Source organism: Arctopsyche grandis, chromosome 3 (genome assembly GCF_051622035.1).
Source record: "Arctopsyche grandis isolate Sample6627 chromosome 3, ASM5162203v2, whole genome shotgun sequence".
In the NCBI taxonomy this organism is placed as follows: Eukaryota; Metazoa; Arthropoda; class Insecta; order Trichoptera; family Hydropsychidae; genus Arctopsyche; species Arctopsyche grandis.
In genome coordinates this window covers 10,084,847-10,103,438 of record NC_135357.1, presented here as the reverse complement: position 1 = coordinate 10,103,438, position 18,592 = coordinate 10,084,847, and the positions used below count along the sequence as shown (strand labels likewise).

At 36.9% G+C, this 18,592-nt stretch overlaps 1 protein-coding gene across 1 annotated transcript in view; it reads right to left on the bottom strand.

The window, feature by feature from the left end:
- Positions 1–18,592, bottom strand: part of spri (Src homology 2 domain-containing protein sprint) — a 120,498-nt gene that overhangs the window by 56,717 nt on the left and 45,189 nt on the right. The window lies entirely within an intron of this gene.

Genomic DNA, 18,592 nt, shown 5'->3' with positions numbered 1-18,592 from the left:
TTTCGCCGAGGGCTACCTACAGCCCTGGGGATGCGCAATGTTCCAACTCCCCATCCGAACTAACCCACCCTCCCACCCATCAACCTCTCCGCCATTGCCAGATATTACCTGAAAAAAAATTGGAATAAAGCGGCAATCTGGACGCGGGCGAACGACCGAGCGCGTAAATTAAATCCGGAACGCGTAAGCAGCACGTGCACCTTGCTTCTGAATCAAGTATGCACTTTCTGGGTCGTACAGTGGCGTCGTAAGGGTGGCTACCATCTTGCAAGAACGGCTATCAAATATTCAACAGTCGGATGTAACATATGTACATAGTATCAAATCGTGAAAATAAATTAAAATCAATTGTTTAGAATCACTCTTCAAGTATGATTTTTTAGATCTTTGAAATAATACACGCAGAAAACAAGTTGAAAAGATTATGGAGTTTGTTGAAAAGTTCAGGTGAATTTTTGAATTCTTAAGTAGTATGATTGTTAAGGTAGAGATTAGTTTGCAGATAAGTCAATTTGTCAATTGTGGCAATTTGTCCGTCATAGCAATTTTTCAAAGACTTATCAAATTTTCAGCCAATAGAAAGATTTTGATCACAATACAAGACAATTGGTAAGATGATTCTATAATTTATTTTTTATGGCTGTTTGCAATAGTGAGAAAAAATACGCGATTTCTATTAGTCTGTTGACAAATCAAACGAGTCTGTTTGCTGACAAATCTCTGAATTGATAAAGCAACTATCTTTATGTGGTAAGTAACCTATGTTTACAACTATCTTTATGTGGCTCTGAACTATGTTTAGAGGTTAATTATCTGAAATAATGAAAATCATATATTTATATACATATGTATGAAAGATTTTTGAATGTACGAGTGTGTGGTAAGCGAACGTGTATGGTGTGAAGTAGACACTTGCCCGACGTTAAGCTACTCCTACATTTATATAATAGTTGAAATTTAAAAAGTTGGTGTGCATATGTAAATTGTTAGGGTTGTATTTTTGTAAGGTGGGAGAGATTGCTTGGGTTCGTCAAAATGAGGATCAGATCTGTTTGCCAAATAATCTAGAGACGCCACTGGTGTAATGTATGTACGTGTATTTTGAGCACTTAAGAAAACTCTGGAGAGAGGGGGGCATGTGCGGAATATTACCCGGAAAATAGGCGGGTAAAAAGCGGTAAAAAATTGGTAATCTGAACGGCAAAGAGTGTAGGTACATAGGTGGGTGGTTATGCACCTCGTCAAACAAGGGGTGGAATGAGCCGATGAGTTTGAGCCGACAGATTCGCTTTGCATATCAATGACTGCAATTTACTGCACCTGCACATGGTGCGGGAAAATCCTTCGGAAAAAAGCCGGAAAAGTCCCAAGAAATCGATCGAAAAGCTTCGGGGTATGTATGGGTCTGTATATGCGATACATCCAATTAGTGAGTGACAAATGTGTGTAATAAATACCGCGTATGTTTGTTCCATTTAATGGGACTTTTATTGCGGTGTAGGGCCAAGGATTTAATCCTCGGATTAAGTCCACGATCGTAGAACCGTTTTAATCCTTTACTGCCGGGAATAACGAGAGCATTTGTCTCAATAAAATGAAGATTTTCGTCTATCTTCCACTGGTCGATGGGAAATTTGTCAACTAGAGTGGGTCTGTGCTTAAGAAACGATACAGTTTTAAGTAGACGGTACTTGGAAGTCTGTGCAATACGTTTAATGTTTAATTTCATTTCGAGAAAAGCCAGAAATGTATTTGATTTTGTTATGTATCGTTTAATTTTGCTTAAGGTTTTGATATTCATTGAATATTTAAGTGGGCGAAGTACCGAATTGATGATTTGGTAGTTCATGGTTTGATAGTTGATACGGATGAAATGTTCGAACAATATATTTTGAATATCGTTATGATCATTTAATTAAGTTGATTGTTCCGTAAGTGTACTATACGTACAGATCCGTTATATACAAAATAGAAAAATGGTGAACGTTGAAAGTATACACTCTTTTTCTATATTTTCTCTACTACATATAATTACATATAGTTAAAACATAAACGGTATTATTTGTTAATGTATGTATGTAAATGAATTACTAGCAACTATGGCAAGTAAATACGTCAGTAGCGTTAAATAAATATGTATGATAAACCTAGATAATGACAATGTATCGATACATTTATCTTAAACCTTGTTTTATTATTATATGCATAATAAAAATTATTAATATTGTAATAATAGCAAAAAGCGCACTAGGCACTATTCTAGGGCCCCCCAGGAATGGGTAGGGGGGGGGGGGAAGGGAGACCCCGAAAGACCGCGGAAATTATAATTAAATGTTTAAACTTTAACTTTTAAAAATTTTGTAAATTTTGTAACTTAAAGATTGGGTAATTTATGCATGTTGACCACTGCTTGATCAGCACTGATCGCCTGATCACGCGATTGCACCAAAAAGGCCTCGCTGTATCTGTAAACTGTATATAACAGCCAATAAGGTCTCGCGATTCATGAACCAATGATCTCTATGTGCTGAGAGTACACGCTGTAATAAATATTTGGATTTGTTCCGTGCATTTATTTGGAGCTGGGTGGTCGACGAATCAACTTTAAGCAAACCTCTACTCATTTCGTCTTTCACTCCTCTTCACGTCTACGCTATAATACATATTATGTCAAAATGTCGAACGTGACGAAAGTCATCTACCAATTTTTAGAAACAAGTGAAATTTAGAAAAATTATATTAATCTACACGAAAACTTCATATTGAACGATACTCGTGATAAAGGATCGACGTTGTAAGGATGATTTTCAAACAATCATAGACCATTAGTGTTCTAAGAAAGAAAGCCAGGCTTTTCGAAGAAATTGACAATAGTGAACCATTTTTCGTGCGAAAAGCATCCATCGACCGCCTAAGAGTGCTTAACGACAGATTAAAGCACAATGGGGTAAAGAAACATTGAGCGATAATGGTAATGCAAAATAAGCAATATTCATATTTCATAGGCAATATTCAATATTCAATATAGGCAATATTCATATATGCATGTTAGATTCAAGTTTGTGTGTATGTAGATATGTATGCACATATGAGCTGTTATATTTGTAAGTGGCATAAGTCCACTTTTCTTCATTTCAAGAAATATCTCGTAAAACATTAAATATAATATAATGTTTTACGTTTAACAATATTTAAAAATAATGGTGACTTGTAAAAAGTTCTTCTTTTCCGATATTCTGGTCATATCGAATTAAAAGTAGTGATAAAAATTTGTAATTAAGTCAAATTGAAATAGTGTTTTTGACACTTTCAAATATAGCGGCTCATATGTACATATGTATGTGTATGTAGGTTGTTAAGATTTATGATAATCGACTACATTTTTGGTAAAAGAAGTTCATAAATGAAGAATGAAAATATATAACTATGTAGTTAGAAGTAGCAAAAAAATGAAAGAATGTCAGGAAGAAGGAAGATTAAATAAAAAGTCAATTAATCAAAAAACTAATAAGTTGAATACAGTCCAGCACTTAAATCGCCTTAGAAAAAGTTTGAAAATTAGTTTTGCATAAGAAATTTCATCTACTTGAAAGCAAAAATGAATGATTAATAGAGAGCAATAAGCTGCAAGACGGCTTTGTGTGTAAACGCATCCGCATATATCCACGCTGCCTGCAATTCCCTTTCGCCTATTTTTTTTATTTTATTCTTTTTTTAATAAAAATAAAAAGAAAAATGCGTTTCGCTCGGGGATTCGGTATGGAAAGCGGTCTGAAAATTTAATACGGCAACCGGGAAAATCGTAAAAGAGGTTTCGCTTTCACCACACACACACACACACACACACACACACCTACAACACTACAGTCGGACGAAAGGGAAACTGCACGTCTTGGAACAGCTCCAAAACACCCTCCCCTCGAATCACCCTTTTTGCACCACCCAAGAGTGCTAGCTGCAGCAGTTGCCGAGATATTTCACTACGGCAGCACACTGGCAATTGTTCAAATTAAACCTCCCATTGCCAATTTTGACCCAGCACAGACAACCCATACTCGGTGCATAATCTATACGTACGTTCGAGATCAAAGACGCTCCGTAAATTTTCCGTCTCTACCCAGTCTGGGCGAAATTATAGAGTGATACGATAATCAGGTGCTCGTTGAAATTTGTATTCACCGCCACACATTGTGTACAAATAAAAGCCGTTGTGGAGATACGTGGGTGCATAAACGTTTTCATAATTTGATGGTATACTTACTCCATACATTGAAGCAATTAGTGCTACGAGAGAGCATGCATAGTACACAGGATCCAAACGAGGTTTGCTGGTAGTTAAGTCAATATGAGAATGTATCAACTACCGCTAGCTCAATTCTGCTCTAATGATGTGGTGGCTGGGTATTAAGGACTGATGTTAAAATAGAGATCGAAATCATGCTTATACAGGTTAGTTGGATAGGGCATTTTAATTTGATATATATATTTTTACGAAAATTTGGTAGTTGTATTAAGGTCTATTTATACTAGCACAGCGCGTAAGCAGCAGTACGAAAATCATTCTTTGATGCATTTTGTAAAGATGTCACAGTGAAATTATATTTTAAGTGAAAATATATTTTCACTGACGTTTCAGTGAAATCATAACCAGTTACATTTTCAGGGTTGATGTTATTCATTTAAGATTAGATTGTCAGTGTTGGTATTATTTAAGGGTTAGGATAGGTTAGGTTAAGTAAGGGTTGACCCTATTCATTTAAGATTGGGTTGTTAGGGTTAAATTTATAGAGTTAAACGTTGTAAATTCATTGTTTGATACATTTTCCCTGCTTGAATTGGTGAAAATATATTTTTACTAGTGAAAATATATTTTCACTTGAAATATGCTTTCACTGTAACATAGACACATTCATGTCTAACGTGGCGTAGACGTAACAGCAAGTAACAGCAGTAGCTGACAAAATCTATTCATACTATACAGCAGTAAATACCTGTCACAGTAACGTATCAAGCAAAACTGATTTTATTTAGCCACTGTGGAAATATTCACAGTGGTCATAGTAGTGAATTTACGCGTACTAACGAAAGTGCGCATGCGCATATGAATATTTTCGGAAACGTCATATTGTGACAATGTTGACTCGACGCAAGCAATATTGCGCCGTATCGTCCCGCTTTGTAAGGTATATGTAAGCCGATTTTGCCTTGTACTCGGCAAAATAAGTCTAAACGTGCCGAAACGTGCGCTGCTATATAGTGTGAATAGTAGTAGTCTTTTCCGTGCACTACTGTGACTTGGTGTTCCTTTGCAGTGCTGGATAGTATGAAAAGACTTTTAGTGGTAATATGTTTATGTATTCAAATTTGTAGTAACCAAAAACTTGTATGAACGTGCCTGTCGTTTACGTGAGCTGCTGTGCTGTGATAGTATGAATAGTCCTTTATGGAGAAATCAAGTGCAAAATAGCAATTACTTTAAAATATTGTAGACATATTTATCCTAATAAGTATGTAGATACCCACAAGTTTTTTGCCCAAGCCACCCTAAACGGTTCATCAGTCCTTTTGGACTTGAAGCGTGGATGCGAGTAGGTTTTGACAAATTCTACATAATCCGATTCTGTCAAAAGTACAAAACAAAATCAGTCAATGGTTCATTTAGTCGACTAGGAGTTGTCGAGCTGTGAGCGAATTGTTTGCCCAGTGCGAGCGAGCTGCATTCGATATGAGGCAGTCGCGACTGCATTACTTCCACGTGGGTTAACACCATCCATTGTCATTCAGTCCGATTGCTCCAACTACTGTCGTATGTGGAGAGTGTCCTAAAAGATCAGCAAAGTCGAAACGAAGCGAGTGTTTGCGAAACTGTTTTATGTACATAACATATGTATGTATGTACATTCGGCTCAGAAGAAATCCCCCCTCCCCCCAAAAGCGACATACGAAAAATTTAGAAAGAAATTAAAATAACCCAAGCGTGATCCTCGAGAGATTTGACGTGCTCAAAGGATGCCTAATACAAGGGTTACATTTAGCAAAAGCGAGAGAGATAAAACTTTTTGTATGCGAGGGAAATTTATTTTTTAACGGTTCGTCAAATCGTTTCCACTCCCCCCCTTTGCTCTGTTCATGCGTAACGTTCCCGGTTTAAGAAATTACTTTTGAGGTTTGAGGGGTTTTCTTTCGGGGGTTTGTGGTTAGAGGAAGAGAATTGGATGTGTTTTTGCGCCGTTTAAAATTTCACGTCACGTCGCCGACGTATCTATCCGGTGCTTGAGAATTGAGATTTGAACTCATAAAAACTGATCATAACCACCAGATAAGCGAGCAAATTGAATTTTGATATTATGGTACAGTGTTCTAATTTCAACAATAAAAAATAAATGTAACGTTTTGCAGGCGTTGCACATGAATGCACAAAAAAAACAATACATAAACAACTTGTATTAAAAACTATAAAGATATATTCTTATTTTAAATCCTACTAATGTGAAAGATTTCAATGGTTCACCACAATTCTCAGTTTAAATATTTGCTGATTACGGTTGGTTATAAATTTAAATTAGAATAGCTTTGAGATGAACACTTTTCTGACTGGAATACTATTTATTCAAAATAAATAGTTTTATAAATTAAATAAAATTTTATATAAAATGTTTCTCAATTTTTTTCTTGCCAGGTTTGCATATGTATAGGTATAATCTGCAGCATAGATCAGTGGATAGCTCGTAAAGAGTGATCACGGGTTCAATACCTGTCCCGGTGCTGCTGGCCAGACCTTGGATATGTGACTTCAGGTAGATCGTTTCCAATCAGAGTTTGCCAATTTATCTGATTTCATTGAAACTGTTCCAACAAATCGGCAACCTTGTCCTGTTTCTCGCAAAATTTGAGTTTTCAGCATCTTGAATTTGGTGTTATATAAAATGCTGCAAAACTGTATAGATAGATGTCTCTATGATACTCTATACACTGTTTATCTATATTTATAATTGGCCAGGTAGGCGCACCTGTTAGGCCTTCTGGTATATACATATGTACATACATATATGTAAGTATATAAAAACTAACATAATCATATTAGGTCGATTGCTTCCTATCACAGTCTGCCAATTTATCTGGTTTCACTATTAAAACGGTTCCCAATGAATTGGTAATTTATTACTATTTGTTACTATTATTTGAATATAATTTCAAATTTAAAATAATAATGTTTTATGTAAATGTATAAAAAGTAGATATATACAAATTTGGCCATAGGTGCCGCTTTGGAGTTAAGCCCGTATTGGCACCATGGTAAATATACATTTTTAATGATAAATATTGTAGTTTATTATTCAGTATATTACAGTTTGAGAAATGCTGCTGTGTGTACCAAATCGTCAATACATGTCGCGCGATTAATATTATCGTTTTGTATATTTAATTTTTAAATGACTCTTGCAGTGTTTGTTTTTTTTTATTATCTTAAGTTTTGAGTGATGTGTTTGTTTGGTCTTGTCAACAGAGCAGAAAAATACATATATTCTTTTGATGCGGCGATGATGATGAATGAGGAGGAATAAAAAATGAAATTGGGGTTCACGTCCTTTCATCTGTGTATATGTATATATCATTGGGGTTTTTCTCGAGTGTTGACAATTTATGGACAAGTTTATAAAAAAACATAAATACCCAATATTCGTTCGCTAACACAAACATACGTATATATACAAGGATTTTGATATCGACCGAACGCCTATTGAATGCAAGGGCTTTAGGATTATTGTGTGCGGTCATAAATTTGTCCAAGTATGAAGTAGAGGGGAATGTCATGACGAAGACGGGAAGTCTTCGGAGTGAGTCATCATTAGGCTCTGTGTATGTTTTTTCTCCTCTCCTGTAGCCGTTGTTGGCCCCTTTTCATCGCATTCGCTGGGTGAAGTCGGAGGGGTCTCTCTTTTCATTGTTCGAAAGGACCACTCTCCTCCTAGTTGAGAAGGGACTTTTTGCAGACGTCTTCCCTAGGGGACTAGAAGATCGTTCCTAGGATAGTGGTGCACCAGTCTTGCGATAATACTCCTTATCAATTGGGTCAAGCGAGAATGCTTAGTAATGGACCTACGATATACTCTTAAAGGTCTATACTATCTATACTATCTTGGACAACCGTCTCGTTCTCTGACGAAAAGAATTTCGTTGGGGAGGCTGCATATTGAGGGCTTTATGGGTCGAAATAGTCTTTTCCAAACACTGCAAGGCAACAGTACGTCACAGTAGTGCACGGCAAAGACTAATTCTATTCATAATATACAGCACCACCCGTTTTCAACATGTTCATACTTTTCATAGACGAGTGTAAGGCAAAATCGGCTTACATATATATTACACAGTGCGACGACACGGCGCAATATTGCTTACGACGACACGGCGCAATATTGCTTGCGTCGTATCATTGAGTAAACATTGTCACAATATGACTTTTCTGAAAATATTTATATGCGCATGCGTACTTTCGTCAGTACGCGTGCACCCACTACTATGACGTCACGTTGTGTGAATATTTCCACAGTGGCTAAAGAAAACAGTTTTGCTTGATATGTTACTGTGACATGTACTACTGTTAGTATGATTAGATTTTGTCGGCTACTGCTGATACGTCTACGCGCCTATATAAAATGGAACTAATAATACTTTTCGTGCGGCTGTTTACGTGCAGTTGCCGGTCTGTGGTGTTCCAGTATGAATAGACCTTTATTCGAAGGGTTTGACGTATCTGCTTAAATCTGTTATTTTGGAGAAGTAATAAGCGTACATAGATTTTTCTATTGGATGACAGTTTTATATTAGGATAAATTAAATGGGTTTTTACCTGTACAAATAAATACATAATTAATAATTCGTCTCAAATTGCACAAATCAAGTTGATTTTGGATAGCTTTATTTATTTATTCATACTCTAACAGTCTAGCCCATGTTTAGCATTGATTTTTCAATGCTTCTATGATTATATACATACATATGTATTCCAAAGCCCTTCTATTATGATAGAACAGATTGACTCACTCAAAGGGTTGAAGTGCTGACTGAAAAGAGTGAACGTTGCCTTGTCCGAGAAAATTAAATACCCATAGCACCGTGTTTTCTTAATTATCGTTTAAGAAGGGTTCACTCTTTGTACACAGGCATTATAATACATAAACATAACACATATAATATATTGCATAAAAGAGGGCGTTTCAATCGCCAGAGTCGTCTCCCCTTCCGGGACCCTTTTGATGTGTAAAAACCCATTCGAGCTCATTCAATTCGCACGAAGGGCAAAACTTAGCGACAACCTAGGCTAGGGTACAACGACAACGGGGAATATAATTCACATAGCCATCGATTGGTTATGGTGGATTACGGATATTGATAGTAGGATAGTGTAAAATACCATGAGCTCGAACAATCGATCATATCTCTGGAATAGGGGAGGTATAATCTTTGGCTTTAGTTTTAGCAGCGCGAATTGACTTCATGCGATAACTTGATAAAATTGAGACATGGCCCCCTTTTGAGCATATACACAATGGGACAAGTGAATTATCGGTGCGATTAAGAGCTCCCCCCCCCTCTACATCCTTTAGATTTAGACCTCCCTGGTTTTAATTAAGAAAGTATTGCAGTTTAATAAATGACTAGCGCGATATCGGTGTGGAGGGGTCGGTCTAGGCGCCTCTGGGTGTTTAAAGGCACTTTTGATTTATTGGAGAACTTGACGACGAGACGGCCAGGAGTCGAAGTCTTCGCTAGGATGGGGCTTTGTGCTGGAAGGAGCAAGTTCGAGGGCGCCAAAAGGACATTTGCATACGCACGGAAATGGAGAGGATATTAAACGTACGCCGAAAGGGGATCAAATCACAATTCCGTCGCATTATTTTGGCGCATTGTAATGCTAGGTGTTGTCGAAAGCGGATTTCAGTGACGTTGCAATGCGGCCTGGAGTCGGTCGTTGACGGTTGAATTAAGGACCATTTATCCTAGAGAGGAGCGTTGATGTATTCAGAGGAGCCTGTTTTAGTCTGCAGTTGAATGTGCTCATCAAATTTATGAAAATTCGCTAAATACACTTGGATCAGAACAAGCCTTTAGAATTTTATACAACTGTGAAGCTTTTCATTCACTTTGTTACATCTCTATACATAAAAGATAATGCTTTAAAAGGAAAAGTAAAATATGTTCTAAAAATACGAGAAGAATTAGTAGGAAGAAGTTTGTTCTAAGTGTCTACATATGTAATCATACTCATAAATTTAAAATGGAAATATTAAACACCTCCTTATCAAAGAATATATTTAAAAAATCTAAAGTGTGGTGTCCGTTGATATAACAATAATATATGCGTGGTGATATCATCATTTGATGGTTGTGTATCCTGCACACACAGTTATTTATCGGCTCCTACCCCCAAGGGTATCCAGACAAAATCGTTCGGTATAAAAGCGCTCCAACGTAACTGCCCCGACATAACCGCGAAGCATTCAAAACCGAGCGCCGACAAAACCGCTCCAGTAAAAAGCACTCGGCGACAAAACCGCGCCATAATATTCTAAGCCCGCTTTAAAGGTCACGGAATTTGACCCTTAAAGCCCTCAACATGAGGCCACCCCCCAACGAATACAGTCCAAGAGACCCTTTCGTCGGAGAACGAGACGGTTGTTCATGAATATCGCACAAGAACAACCGCACATCACTGTTCTAATAAAAAACCACACTGTACATAACCAAGTACAAAATTAACAACAACGCATGAACACATAAAGCGCGCATGCGTTAGGAAACAATACCTGAAATGTGCCGTAATATATGAAAATATTAAAATAATCGTCTCGCGGTTATGTCGGGGTGATTACGATGGGGCACTTTTGTCTCTTGCACTCAACTCGAGGTACCAAGAGTTATCCAACTTCTTAATGAAATCGTTGCTGCCGTGCCCGAATGTGATATTTTACACCTTAGTAAGCGTAGGTTATCAGAGATTAATTTAACCTATTTGTCTGTTAGCCTGCGCTCATCACTATTTTCATAACTGGATGTGATGAATGAGTGGATTTTGATCGTCTCTCTTCCATTCGGGCCTCACGGGGATGTTTTGTATTCACGGTTGGTTCTTTTATGTACATACGAGTATATTGGTGCTGACTGTTGATGCAAGACATTCCGTAATTTTCTCCTTATATTAAACCATTATTATATGTTTTATTACTACTTATATTATTGTTTGAACTTTTGCTGCTTATTATTTTTGATGTATATGTAATATTTTGATGTAAAATTGTGTTTTTTTCTGCATATACATATACATATGTACGTTTTTCTCTGTTATATTTCCGACCATTGTGGCGCATTAGGAATACCTACATTTATAATGTCACAATGGTCCAAACTTTAAACAAATCAATGGGTAATTTTGTAAAGTGATTGCAATACACGTAAATAACTAAATACGATGCATTCAATAAAAAAGAACAAAATTGATAAATAAATAACCATATCATAGATGTATGTTTATAAACTACGGTCATAAAATAGGGCCTCGCGGTTCGGTGCGCGTTCATCCACGCGTGACTGTCAAACGCTTTGTATCGAATAAATTGTACCAAACATACAAATATAAAATGGCCATCGGAAAATGCACAATGCAAAATTTTTTGAAAAAAAAAAAAACAGAAAAATTAAGCTGATCTTGATATCGTAGTGATCTTGATATGATAGTACTGATCGTTTCCATTACTGTATTATACACTTTTATCGAATAATTATTGATGCAAAAATAGCATTCTAGTACGATTTCATCTGTCCAATGACAACATCAAAGGTAACGTTTCAGTTGAATCGACACAATTGACCCACTTTGAATTAGCGATTCGTGAATATTAATCCGAACCATCGCATACACGTATGTACACACATATATACATACAAACACCAACAATAGATTTCATTTGACATTGGAAAACCATATGACGCGTTCACCGAAGCGGAAAATTATAAGAACTAACACGACATTTACGTATACATATAAATGGATATAAATATGTAGTGAACTCCGAGAAAAATACATATAAGATGAGGCGTAATGGGGTCGGGAGTGCTCCCGCTTGTTTCCTTTCATTCTTCTCCATTCACCGGGGATGTAAACACGTCCCAGAAGAGTCGGAAAATTCGCCGACGTAACTAGAAGACGGCGACGTCGGTATCTGAAAATTCTATTTAGAGATATAGAGACGAGAGTGCATTTGGTTCTTATCGACTCAAAGCTGGGAACAAATACAACAATGTAACGAAAGATTTTCATTATTTACAGCTGAAGCGTTAAGACGTTTTCCGTTTTAGATCGCAGTGTTGTGAATTAATAAAGGGATGCACGCCGGCAGACAGAGACGCGAGAAGCGAATAAACGTACGAGTGCGAGAGAGACTGCAATAGGTGCAACGCGGAAATCGGTGTTGCTATGGCAACCGCGTCGACGACTTAACCGCAACGCGAATAGACTTTTCACGAAAAAGGAAAAATAGCTCTTTAGGGGCTTTGGAGAAAAAAAAAAGTATTATGTTCATTTAAAATACATATGCATTAAATGATGGCTTTAAATATTCTGTATGATTTTTCATATTTGTTTGATGCAATAGACGCGTCAAATCACTTATTGTGGACCAACATATTATTTACGGAGAATATTGTAATGCCGTTAATGCTTTCTGAAGAGAAAATAAAGTAGAAAAGCAAAAGAAACAAGTTATTAGCACAACTATGTATGTATATTGAAGTAGTCATTCTCACTCGATGTATGTATTTATTTAATGCAATTTTGCCGTAGCGACATTACATAGTGTGTAATTCCAAGTCGTTAACATGGCTAAGCAAAAGAAGAAAATAGAAAGAATGTACATACATACATGCCGTCATTGGACTAGACAAGTACCCTAAAATTTCAAAATATCAACAATTCGCTGTCCATATTGATATTGTTCATTCGGATTAGCGAAGTTCAGAAACCGGAATCGGCCCTACCAGAGGTAGTGGATTGTTATGGTATGGTCCGCCGCGTCGTTCGCTTGCAAGGACTCGCTGTCTCAATTCTCTTCCCTTTGCAGTTATTGTTATGTATGTACATATAGGCGTTCCGTCGAAGACAAAACATTTTTTGATTTACTCGTTTCTTCAAGCATTTATGGAATATTCTGATTTATGTCCATCAAACATCATTCTGAACTATTTTGTTTTTGTTAAAATAAAACATACACACAAGTTTTTCATTACAAATATGACAAGGTAGTTGACTCGCGAAACGATTCCCTCAGAACAGATCAGTGCGGAGCGCGCGGAAACAAATAACGTGGTCTTGGAATGTAGCATTCTCGATCGATTAATCGACGAATCATTCGGAAGATTATGTTTTGAAGACAAACAAGATGCTATTAAGAGAGTTAAGCTACTCAAGATATTTCTGTTAGCACAAAAATGTAAAATTATACTGATCATTTCAAGATAAAGTATTATAATTTAAAAATTAAAAATATACATATTTCTGTCCATACCAAGTTTTAAAAATCTCAGCACGACACTGGTATGACATATGTATGTACATACTTATACATTTTTTTAATTGTGTAAAACGAGCGATTATCAAGATTTCTGAAGGTGGGGTCTTAATTTTCTATGAATTTTTTTAGCACACAACATTCATACACATGTGTATATTATGAAAAACAAGTCGAGCATATTGGGTGTTGTCTATTCCCCTTATTTCTTTTACGACAACAGTCACAAGGATTCACTCCAACACAGTAATACTGCATCTTGCTTTCTTTGGCTCACATGTTTAAGAATATTAGAATACTAAAAGTGTAAAATTCTAATATGACAAATTACTAATGGTTTTCATGATTTTTGAATCCTGTATCCTCTGTGGAGTGAGGAACAGAAAAGTCTATAGAGTAAAAAAAGTCGTTTCATTCAAGGATTTTGCTCTTACTCTATATCCTTTCAAATTTTGATCGAACTTTTTTTTTTAAATATTGTTGAAATATATTATATAGAATATAAATAATGTCAAATGTGTAAAATCTTAGCCATTCGTAATATAGATGTATTTCATTATTTTTTTTTTGTTTTATTTTAGGTTAATTCGAAAGTGTGGTATAAAATTAAAAGTAAAAAGTCGTTCGGACCATAGTTTTAGTGACACTGACAAAAAAAATCTGTCAACTTGGTCGATAAAAGAACGGTTTAGTCACGTTGTGTTTGGCTACAGTCCAAGTGTTTCTAAATATAAGAGGCGCGCCCATTTAGTTCCCACCGTTGACACAGCACTGTAATATTATTAGCGCGAGTTCCGGCACACCAAAATACATGCCGAAAATAATATTAAACCGATAAAACTTCATTTCGAATGTCATAAAATATCAGGGAAATTCATCGATCGATGTCGAGGTCCAATTAAAATCGAATTTCTCAGTTCGAGTGATGAATTGGAGTTTGAAAAGTCACAATGGAAAGTGGTGTAAATAATCATTTTGAGATGATAGTGTAAATTTCTAAGTGCGAATCAAGAGCGACATTGAACGATTACTGTGCATCCAGTGGTTATCAATCTTTACTTCAACCGACCACTTTCTTCACAATTGCGACTTTCTTCACTTTCGCTCGCTATTACTATACCACTTTAGAAATACATAATTACGCACGGAGGTATGATATGCAAAATTTAAACGATATTGGAAATTGATCGGCGAATTCAAATCATCCAAACGAAAGTGCAACAATGATATTTTGCGAATGAAAAATACGTAAGCAGAATTTCTACCAAAACGAATTTCATTTATGCCGTCATCAGACATTCTTTCGAAAACCGACTAAAAAAAAATGAGCCAGAGTGAGTGATAAGGGGAGGTCATAGGACAGCCCACGTCAACAAATAATAGTATGTATTTCCGGTGTCTTATACATATGTATGGAGTTCGGTCTTTCGTGTCATGTGAGGAGGACGTGCTTCTGCGTTCCTCCCGCTATTACTCGCTTAAACCCGGCTATTGCACGAAATTTAACTTAACCATCTAATCACTTATTTTACTAATTGCATCCTAGTATAATTTAATAATTTAAGTGTAAAAATAAACAGCAAATCGGTCGTAAAAAGCGGTTTTATATCAGTTATTTCGAAAAATTTTGTGCTAATTTTTGTGTCAAATCGGTGTCAAACGAGATACATCTCCCTACCTGAATACAAAAAAAGGGTCCTTCGCCAGCCAAGTCGGCCCCACAGAAGCAATAAATCTTCCACATAATTGCTTCCAGCCAAAAATCTTTAACGAACTTTACTTAATAGAATAATAGCAAACAGAAACGGTGTTTCCCAACTGTCTATCAGTTCTTTTTCATATTTAAATTATATTAAAGTAATTCGTGTAATTTTATATACTTTACTAAAGTTATTATTAAAATATTAAATTGCAAACCGCACTCACATATATAAATCCGTTGTCTCCAAAGAGGCGTCTCACGATAAAGATCTGTAAAAAAGTAGTATAACAATTGCTAATCTATTATTATCATAACTAACTACTTTCACTTACAAAGTAACCCTGTTAAATGGCATGTAGTAACTCATAAGTGATCCAAGTGATACCTAGGATGACTATATGTCAAAGCTGACCACAGAGAAGAGTTTATGGCGGTAAGAACTCACTCCTTGAATGGAAATCTCTCTCAAGTACCGCCTTTTTCTCAACACATCTTGGATAAATGCGAGAAAAATAATATCCAAACCTCCAACAAGGTAAGAGTGACGATGGATGATAGCTTAGCTAATAGAAACCTGTATTTAGCCACGTACAATGTAAGAACGTTATCGAGTGAAGGAAGTGTGCTTGCATTAGAGAATGAACTAGAAAGTATCAAATGGGATTTAGTAGGACTTAGCGAAGTAAGACGAAAACAGGAAAACCAAATAATCCTAAAAAGTGGTAACTGTCTCTACTGGAGAGGGCTACCAAATGGTAGAATAGGAGGAGTAGGGTTTCTTATCAATAAGAGAATAGAAAGAAATATTATAGAAATAAACGACATATCGGAACGTATATGCTATGTAGTATTAAGAATCTCGAGCAGGTACACTTGTCAAATCTTCCAAGTGTACGCCCCCACATCTAGCCACCCAGACGAGGAAATAGAAGACTTCTACGAAAAACTACAGGGCGCATACGATAATAGCCGCCACCACTTTAAAATAATCATGGGCGACTTTAACGCAAAAATAGGACAAAAGGCAAACACAGAAAGAGCAGTAGGCAATTTTGGTACCGGCCAAAGAAACGACAGAGGCGATCGCCTCATAGAATTCGCAGAACACAACAGGCTCTTCATCACTAATTCATTTTTCAGGAAAAACACCAACAATAAGTGGACTTGGGAGAGTCCTAAAGGAGACAGAAACGAGATCGATTTCATCCTAACAAATGCCCTGCACTCCGTTAAAGACGTTAGTGTTTTAAGTAAAGTAGATATAGGCAGCGATCACAGATTAGTCCGTGCCAAGATGGCCATTAATATAAATTGCGAACGTAGGAAATTAATAAAAGGATGCAGTAACTCTCCAGATTTCGCTCAACTAAGGTCTAGGAAAAAGGAATTCGAACTCGAACTTGGAAATCGATACGGGAAATTAAACCCAGAAGCAGACATCGAGGAATTGAACACTGTAATTAGTTCGGTTCTAACCTCAACAGGTAAGAAATTAGGTGGTTTCAGGAAACAGATTAAATTAAGCAAAATTTCAGCGGAAACAAAAAACCTAATTAAGCATAAAAGGAATTTAGATAGGGATAATAATAAGCAAGAATACAATCTAGTAAATAAGGAAATTAAGAAGAGAATAGTCAGGGATGTCAGGGATTTTAACAGCAAGCTAATAGAAAATACCATTAAGAATAACCGTAGCCTGAAAAAGTGCAAACAGGATCTTTTCTTAGGCAAAAACCAAATGATCGCAATCAGATCAGAGAGCGGAGTAATAATTAGGAATAGAGAAGAAATCATAGACAGAGTTTACACGTTCTATGCAAAACTATACGAAAACGACAACGGCCAATTCCCCACTCTGGAATCGACACACGGCCAAAGGGTTCCTGCAGTATTGCCTAGCGAAGTAGAGGCCGCGCTAAAAACTGCAAAGAATGGTAAAACCCCAGGGGAAGATAATATTCCCATCGACTTACTAAAATGTGGCGGCCCCCCCCTAATTAATATCTTAGCTAGGCTTTTCAGCAAATGCATCCAGAACCAAGCTATACCAGAAGGATGGAATAACGCAACTATCATTTTAATACACAAAAAAGGCGACAAAAGCGATATCAAGAACTACCGACCCATTAGTCTACTTTCAGCGGTCTACAAGCTCTTCACGAAGGTTATTACAGAAAGGCTGAAGAATATCCTCGACGAGAACCAACCTATAGAGCAGGCAGGGTTTAGGGCAAATTTCAGCACAATGGACCACCTCCAAGTAGTTGGCGAACTAATCGAGCGCGCCAACGAATATCAACGGCCACTGTGCCTAGGTTTCGTCGATTATGAGAAAGCCTTCGATACAGTTAGTCATAATGCAGTACTTAACGCTCTAAAAACACAGGGAGTGCCGGAACCCTATGTGGGACTGTTAGCTACAATATATAAAAATGCCACAGCTTCAGTTAAAATTTTTTCAGGTACAGATAGATTTAGCATAGGAAAAGGAGTAAGACAAGGAGATACAATCTCGCCCAAGTTATTCAATGCGGTGCTTGAGGGAGTTTTCAGGAAATTGGATTGGGATACAGCCGGAGTAAGCATCAATGGTCGCTTTTTGAGTCACCTTCGGTTCGCAGACGATATAGTTTTAGTAGCTCGTGATTCAGCTGACCTACTTATCAGACTAACACAGCTGGACAGGGAAAGTAGAAAAGTAGGATTAAAAATTAACGTAGATAAGACTAAACTAATGTTCAATAGTTATTGCATGCCTGATAGCATCCCCTTAGATGATAAACCAGTAGAAGTAGTAAATAATTATTTATATTTAGGTCAAATAATTGACATGTCTGGTAGTAAAAATGAAGAGATAAAGAGACGTATGAAATTGGGGTGGAGTGCATTTGGACGGATGAATGCTGTTTTTAAATCAAAAATGCCACTCTGCCTGAAGAAAAGGATCTTTGATCAATGCGTTTTGCCAGTGATGACGTATGGATGTGAAACTTGGACACTGAACGCCAAGATGCAAAATAAAATCCAATGCACTCAAAGAAGTATGGAACGCTGTATGCTTGGCATAACGAGGAAAGACAGGAAGCGGAACACGTGGGTGAGAAATATGACAAGGGTAGTGGACATAGTGGATAGAGTGAAGAGATTGAAATGGCAATGGGCGGGTCACGTAGCTAGGAGGATGGACGAAAGGTGGACAAAAGAAGTGCTTGAATGGTACCCGAGAGAAGGCAAAAGAGTAAAAGGAAGACCGCAAGGAAGATGGGTGAACGAAATTAGGAAAATGTGCGGAATGAGATGGATGAGTGTTGCGCAAAACAGAGAC